An 8,697-nucleotide genomic window follows, 5' to 3' on the forward strand; every position below is an offset into this window, starting at 1 on the left:
GCCTTGATGCTGGCAAAAGGAATTCACATTTCTCAGTAGCCAACCCCCCATCTTTTTACTGACAGGACAGAAAGAAATTGAGAGAGGGAAGGGGGATAGAGAGGGAGAGAAAGGGACACCTGTAGGGCTGTCACTTCTCGTAGGGCTCCCTCTCCCCTGCGGGGTCCTTGTGTGTGGGGATGTGCCCTCCCTCAGGCATGTCCTGCCAACCTCCAGCACTTCCCTTTCAAGCTACAGATGGTCTTAAGTTGAATGTAAATCTCTGTTAAACTCCATATAGTTGGAGTTTGTACTTAATCCATTCAGCCATGCCGTATACCTCTTGATTGGTGAGTTTATTCCATTTACATCTAAGGCATGGAGTTACTGTTAACCATTTTTTTAAATTTCTTTATTGGGGGATTAATGTTTTACAGTCAACAGTAAATACAATAGTTTGTACATGTGTAACATTTCCCAGTTTTCCACACAACAATTCAGCCCCCACTAGGTCCTCCTCCGCCATCACGTCCCAGGACCTGAACCCTCCCCCACCCCACCCCAGAGTCCTTGACTTTGGTGCAGGACACCAGCTCCAGTCCAAGTTCTGCTTAGGGTTTTACCTTCTGATCTTGTTTTTCAACTTCTGCCTATGAGTGAGATCATCTCATATTCATTCTTCTCTTTCTGACTTATTTCACTTAATATGATTCCTTCAAGCTCCATCCAAGATGAGGTAAAGAGGGTGAAGTCACCATTTTTTACAGCTGAGTAGTATTCCACTGTGTATCTAGACCACAACTTGCTCAGCCACTCATCTGTTGTTGGACACCTGGGCGGCTTCCAGGTTTTGGCTATTACACATTGTGCTGCTATGAACACAGGTGTACACAGATCTTTTTGGACGGGTGTGTTGGGTTCCTTAGGCTCTATCCCCAGGAGAGGAATTGCAGGGTCATAGGGTAGGTCCACTTCTAGCCTTCTGAGAGTTCTCCAGACTGCTCTCCACAGAGGTTGGATCCATTGACATTCCCACCAGCAGTGCAGGAGGGTCCTTTGTCCCCACACCCTCTCCAGCAGTTGCTGCTGCTGCCTTTTCTGATGTATGTCATTCTCATAGGAGTGAAGTGATATCTCATTGTCGTCTTTATTTGCATTTCTCTGACAACCACAGACTTGGAGCATTTTTTCATGTTTCCCACTGTTGCTATTTCTTTCTCTTGGTATTGTCATTCCTCTCTCACCTTCTTACTTTGTGGGCTACTCTGATCTCTCTCTCTCTCTCTCTTTAGTTTGTATCTATTGTAGTCTTTTTTTTTTTTTGTGGTTAACCTGAGAGTGGCATAAAATTATTATAACATAGTTTGAGATGAGAACAACCTAAGTTTAATTGCATAGAAAACTCTATATTTAAAATCTTTCTTTGTCTAATGTCAAAATTTGCTTTCTTATTTCATGTATGTATTGGTAGCATTTTGTGGCTATAGTTACTCATAATACCTCTTACATTCAGATTGAAAGTGATTTATGGGCCATGACTACATTATTGTCCTGTACGATATTTGTGCATATATTCACCTTTACCAGTTAGAATTACAATTTCATAAGCTTTCTTTCTGCTGTTCAGCTTCTTAAAAATTCCATTTACATTTCTTATAAGGTAATTGTAGTGGTGATGAACTTTACTTTCGTTGATCTAAGAAAGTCTTTATGTCTTCTGTGTTTTACAATTTATTTATAAAATGTAAATATTGACAAGAACATAGGATAAGAGGGGCACAATTCCACACAGTTCTCACCACCAGATCTCACTACACCACCCCCTCCCTTGAGATCTTTCCTATTCTTTGTCCTTCTGGGAGTATGAACCCAGGATCATTATGGAGTGCAGAAGGTGGGAGGTCTGGCTTCTGTTTTAACAGTTTTGTTGGGTATAACATTCATGGCTGGGGAGCCAGGCGGTAGTGCAGTGGGTTAAGTGCACATGGTGCGAAGCGCAAGGACAGGCATAAGGATCCCGGTTTGAGCCCCCGGCTCCCCACCTGCAGGGGAGTCGCTTCACAGGCGGTGAAGCAGGTCTGCAGGTGTCTGTCTGTCTCTCCCCCTCTCTGTCTTCCCCTCCTCTCTCCATTTCTCTCTGTCCTATCTAACAACGATAACATCAGTAACAACACAATAATAACTACAACAACAATTAAAACAAAACAAGGGCAACAAAAAGGGAAAATAAATATAAAATTTTTTTTTTAAATTCATGGCTGGATTTTTTCCCTCTTTCAACACATGTCTTCCTGCTTTTTTTTTTTCTTTCTGGACAGCAACTTTTTAAACTCCCTGAAAGTATTCTGCAGGTTTCTTTATATGTCATTTTCCTCTTGCTGCTTTCAAAATTCTCTCTTTTATGTTTGACAATTATCATGTGTCTTGGACTAGAGGCTTAGGCTCAACATTTTAGAGATCATTTAGACTCACGACTCTAGCCGTCCACTCTCTCGCTGTGGATGTAGGAGTGTTTGTTCATTCCTTCTCTTGAAGGCATTGTGCCGTGCTCTGGATGTCTGCTCTCCTATCCCCACCCACTTTCTTCTGGGACTCCTGATTGTCTGTCCTTGTTCTCTTGTACTCTAGAGATCTGTAGGGTGGTTATTTTAAATTCACCAGCCTGCTCACACATCTCCATTTTTAAGGGTCCATTACTAGGATCTTTCTCCCTGGGTGCTATCACGTTTCTCTGACTCTGGTGCTCTTGGAGTTTGTACTGATTCCTCAGCATTTGACGAAGGAGTCACCTCTCTCAGTCTTTACAAGCTGTCTCTATTGGGAAAGAGTCTCACCAACCAGCCCAGTGTGGACGTTCTGGACTGATTTGTTGTCGGGGGACAGTGGGTGCATCTCAGGGGGGATTTGCACTTTTCCTCATGAGCAGACTTGCTGGCTGAGAAGTCACTCTAAGCACCGTGCGGTGGTGACTTGGGCGGGGGGTGATGTAGGTAAACTGGAACTGCTGTATTCTTTTCAATATGTCTGATTCCTGTTCTTCCTTCCTGGTATACTATTTAATTCCTGCCAGAGGCCCCTATTAATCATTTTTTGTTTTTTTCTTACAGGTAGTCATTGAATCAGTGTTTTGGTGGTGGAAAGGTAAAATGGAAAACTTCAACCTTGTCACAGTTTTGAAAGTCCTTAATGTGTTCTAGATAAAGCCTTTTTCTAGCATGTGGTATGCAGGTGTCTTCATCACCCTTTTCACATAAGCTTTTGCAAAGCAGAGGTTTTCCAGTCTTAATAAAATCCAATTTATCAATATTTCATGGTGTGAATATTGCCTTTTCTCACATGTCTAGCTCTAAATTCTGAAACATTACCCTAACTAAAATACTATAGCTTTAATCTTATTCTTAAAGTGTAAAATTGTAATCCATTTTTTAGTTACTATTTCTTGTAAAGTGTGCAATTTAGGTTGAGGTACTTTTGTTGCCTGTGGATACTCAATAGTTGTAGTATCATGTGTTAAAAAGTTATCATTCTTCCAACAAATTACTTCAGTGCATTTATAATAAGTTGGTTTGCACATTTATGTAGCTTTATTTCTGTGTTCTCTGTCCAATTATATTCTGTATTTCTGTGCCTTAATTTAATAATACCACATTGTTGCAAGTACAAATATTGTATTTATTGTCGACTGTAAAACATTAATCATCCAATAAATAAATAATTAAAAAATACTACTACATTGCTATGGTTACTGTTTTATATAGTGAGTTTTAATATAAGCAGAATGACACATTATTCTTTTTTTAAAGATTGTAATTAAAGATCATTTGATATATTCTATCTTGATTATTTTTGGTATTATATGGCTCCCAAGACTCGACTCTTCTCTTCTAAAAATAAATTTTCTTCTACAAAATTGAGCCCAAAATTGCAAGTATTTCTTTGTCTTTTTGTTTGTGTTTGCAGTAGCTGCAATGCTACCCCAGTTTTATTCTTGACAGTGAAGCTAGAGATCTTTTCATTATTGTCAGTGTTTCAAGAAGGAGCATAAATTTTATTGAAGGTTCCCCAATAAAGAAATTTTTAAAAATTATTGAAGGGAAGGTATTTATTAAAAAATATTTTAATTATTTTTATTTTAAAATTTTTTTTAAAAAATTAAATTTTAAATTTAAATTTTAAATTTTAAATTAAAAAATTTTTTTTTAAATATTAAAATTTTTTTTTATTTAAAAAATATTTTAATTTTTTTCTCTTTATATAGTTTTCACTTCCTTCCACTTGTTTTGGGTCCATGTTGTTTTACTTTTCTTGAAACAGGAAGGTCCATTATCTGTTTGTGATCTTTTTCGTCAGCTCCTGTAGACACTTGGTGCTACTATTCTCATTCTTGGGACTGCGTTGGCTGTGTCCCACAAAATTTCAGATTTGTGTTGGTATTATGTGCTTATGTGCCGGGATAGCCTGAGGGTACTTCTTCCCGAGCTAGTGCTCTCTGGGTTGGAGAGAACTCAACTGGAGCCGATCTAGGCTGCTGTGTGGGAGAGGGATCAGGAACTCGTGCCGCACCAACTTCCGCAGGAGATACACTCTGGAACTCTCGGAGCCGGAAAGCAATTTCCAAGTGTCTTTAATCAGAAGAGCAGCTGTTTTTATACTCTCCAAGTAGGGTGGAAACAGGATGTGATATAGAGAGGGTGGAGAGAAAAGTGACTGGTGAAAATCAGAGTGTGACAAAGAAGGGATCAGGGTGTGACAAGGAGGGGGTGGAGCAGGAGAGAATCCTATCATAGAACCACCAATGCCCTGGAGTGCTTTATGTAAAAGTGATTTATGTAAATAGACCAAAGCTTTGGATCAGTAAAATCCCTATATAGGCATATGGTTAAGCAGAAGCCAGGGGGAGATGGCAATTACCCGACACTTATGTATTTCCATCTTATAGAAAACATTTTGAAACTCCCTCTTGGTTTCCTTATTTATTCAGAGGTGCGTTGCTTAACTGCCGTGTATTAGAGAACTTTCTATCGCCCTGTTATTGATTTCTATTCTGTTATGTTATGATCAGAATAAAATAATAAAATTTGTTGATCTTGGCTTTGTAAGCCAAAAATATTATTTTTATTGGTGAATGTTCCATGGGCTCTTGAAAAAAAAAAAAAAAGAGCATTCTTCTCTGGGTAGGGTGATGATGCCTGTATGTCCACTGGGGTCTGTCACTTGACGCTGAGTTCTGGGCCTTACTGAGAAGGGGAAGAGCAACGTCCCCGACTGCCCCTATGGACTTACCTGCTTTTTCACGTAAACTCGGCCACTTTTGCCTCATGTTTGCTGAACTTCTGTGGTTTGGTGCACACACTTGGCAATTTTATCTCTTCTTGGCAGGTTGATCTTTCCATCATCATGCAATGCCTCCTGTGTCCGTAATGCTTTCTTTCCCCTGATGCCTTTCTTTGCTGATATTAACTTAGTCATTCCTACTTCTAGTAATTGTTATAGGGTGGGGGTAGATAGCATAATGGTTATGCAAACTGATCTTATGCCTGAGGCTCTGAAGTCCCAGGTTCAATCCCTCATACCACATAAGCCAGAGATAAGCAGTGCTCTGGTAAAAAAAAAAAAAATGAATGAATGAAAAAGTTTAAAAAATAATCATTATAATAGTTTTTATTTCTTTCCAATTCCAAACACCTTATGTAATAATTTGAACATCCGTGTATTTGAATGAGTTTTATTTTTTCCTGTCAGTTGATGCAATTATAAAGTAAATTCTGTTTAGTAAAAAAAAGTATGGTCTGTGATGCAGGATTTGGCCTTGAAAATTTGATATCACACTAAAAGTACAGATAACAAAGAAACAAATAGATAAATCATAATTTTAAACTTTCATGCCTCATTCAAGAGAAAGAACCCACAGGGTGGGAGAATATATTTGCAAGTAATATGGACGATAAGAAGTTATGTGAAGTTCTCCAACTCGATTACAAAAAAAAAAATCCATTCAAAATTGAGAAAGCTCTTGAATTTCTGTAAAGAAAGCATTCAAATATCCAATAAAGACATGAAAAGATTTTTAATGTCACGATCAGTTAAGGAAATGCAAATTAAAATCATAATGAGATACCACCTCACACTTATTAGGGTGATTATTATTTACAAACCAAACACATAAAAATCCCCAGAAAAATACCAGTGTGAGGACATGAAGGTCTTGGATCTGTGCAATGCTGATGGGTGTGTAAGTGGCTCAGTTTCCCTGGAGAACAAAATTTCTCAAGAGTGAAGTGCACAGTCACCGTCAAACACAACAGTCCCCGTTTACACAGATACAATACTGAAAGCAGGGACTCAATACTTGTCTATCCATGCTCACAGAATACTTATAATACAAACAAACAAACAAAACAACTACTTATAGTACAAACAAACAAAAAACCCCAGAAGTAACTGCAATGTCTGTCAACAGATAAATGGCGAGAAAATGTGGCAGCATACAATGGGATGATATCTGGTCCCGAGAAGGCTATGTATCGTGAAACACGCCGCCACTCAATCTGACAAGAACATGCCTTTAAAGTACCGTGCTGAGTGCAAGAAGCTGGGTTGAAAGAGACGCCTACTAGGGAAAGAGAGAGGCAGGCCGGGAGTATGGATCCACCTGCCAACGCCCATGTTCAGCGGGGAAGCAATGACAGAAGCCAGACCTTCCACCTTCTGCATCCCACAGTGACCCTGGGTCCATGCTCCCAGAGGGATAGAGAATAGAAAAGCTGTCAGGGGAGGGGATGGGATACGGAGTTCTGGTGGTGGGAATTGTGTGGAGGTGTACCTCTCTTATCCTATGGTTTTGTTAATGTCTCCCTTTTTTAAAGGAAGGAAGGAAGGAAGGAAGGAAGGGAGAAAGAAAGAAAGAAAGAAAGAAAGAAAGAAAGAAAGAAAGAAAGAAAGAAAGAAAGAAAGAAAGAAAGAAAGAGAGAGTTGCTTGGTGGTTCCACTGAGTGAGGTGTGGGGAACAGGCAAGTGCCCGGGAGAGGAAGGACACTGGAGGTCAGCGAGGACTGAGGAAGACGGGAGAAGGTGTTCTGCTCTAGTCGGTAAAGGGTTTCTGTGATCATCAAAAGGCTTGGAACGTGGGGGGTGGCACTGAGTGCACAACGGTGTGGAGAGGCTGCCACTGAATTTGGCCCTAGTGGAAACTCTGTGCCGGTCATCAGCACAGTAAAACCACGCAGAAGGCGCCCTGTGTGATGCGTCTGACGCATGACATGACGGAGACACTTCCTTACGTCTTGCGGTGGTCAAGGTTCTCCTCGTCCCCCACGTCCATCCCAAGTGTTGTTTGTACTTGCTTTTGGTGACCTTATGTGACTTCACTCAGCTTCCTGACTGCACCGCTTAGAGTATTTACTTACTTTTTCCAGACGTTGATGGGGATGAAAATAGCCCAGGCGTATGCAGTCTTCTGGCTCAGGAAGTAGCTTACCTTCAGCTCCCCGCCTGTGCCTGCGTGGCCACAGAGAGAACACTGACCTTGGCAGTCGCTGGCCAGCCGCACTCGCTTGCATCTTCAAAGACAAATATGTGGAATGAGTGAAAACTGCCTGACCTTGTGTTTCAAGGATTTTGTTTTTCTCTATGAGCCTATGTTTTTGTTTGTTTTAGCTTTTGTTATCATATCATCACAAAGGTAAATATTTAAAAAATGTGTTGGAGGAATTAGTGGTTTATAGCCAACAGTAAATACCATTGCTGGTGCCTGTGTGACATTTCCCAGTTTTCCACACAACAATTCACCCCCCACTAGGTCCTCCTCTGCCATCATGTTCCAGGACCTGACCCCCCCCCCCCCCCCGAGTCCTTGACTTTGGTGCAGGACACCAGCTCCAGTCCAGGTTCTGCTCTGTGTTTTCCCTTATGATGTGATCTTGTTTCTCAACTTCTATGAGTGGGGATCACCCCATATTCATATCAAGAGACTTAAAATAGTTCATTTCATGGTTGTTAAGTCTCCACAAGATTGACGATTACATCTGGGTCCCAGTGCATCACGGAAATGAAATTCACTTATTAAAATGTCATCAGGAATTTAGAGGTGGTGTATCAGCATTAAGCCAAGAGAAAGACCCTAGCAGACACAGCTGTACTGAAGGCTTCCCTTCTCGGCCCTGTGTTCAGGCCACTCCTACTTGCCTTCTTGGGAACACTTCTGTTTGCCGAGCGCACTGAGCAGTTACAACACCAGTTTGTACACAGCACCAGCAAGAGACCATCTTCCAGACGGCCTGGTAGTTGGCTCATCACATGCCGAGCTGGGTATGTGAGTGAGCGGCCTCTGAGAGGCAGCACCGTAAGTGAGGTCTGTCAAACTGGGCAGATAGGAGACTCCGGTTCTTAACAAATACACTTTGAGCCCCGGCTAACGAACCTGCTTCTGCGGTGAGCGTCCTAGAGGGGAGAGACCAAGCTGCCACTGAGGGCATTCTGGTCAGTCTTCAGTGCCTGAATTCCCTGGGTGGTTCCGTGGATACCAAAGCATTGCCTGCCAGCAGACCTCTGGGTGGTAAGGTGATTCCACAAGTTCAAGTGGAGTAGGGCTTTTTCTTTTTTCTTTCTTCTTTGCAAAATTTTAATGATCACTGCTAATACGACATTATCAAAAAGCACGGACTGGTTATGGGCAGGATCTCAGGGCAATGTGTGTCTTTCCTTGGCTCCTCTCATCTC

The sequence above is a fragment of the Erinaceus europaeus genome, chromosome 12 (assembly GCF_950295315.1).
Source record: "Erinaceus europaeus chromosome 12, mEriEur2.1, whole genome shotgun sequence".
Classification (NCBI taxonomy): domain Eukaryota; kingdom Metazoa; phylum Chordata; class Mammalia; order Eulipotyphla; family Erinaceidae; genus Erinaceus; species Erinaceus europaeus.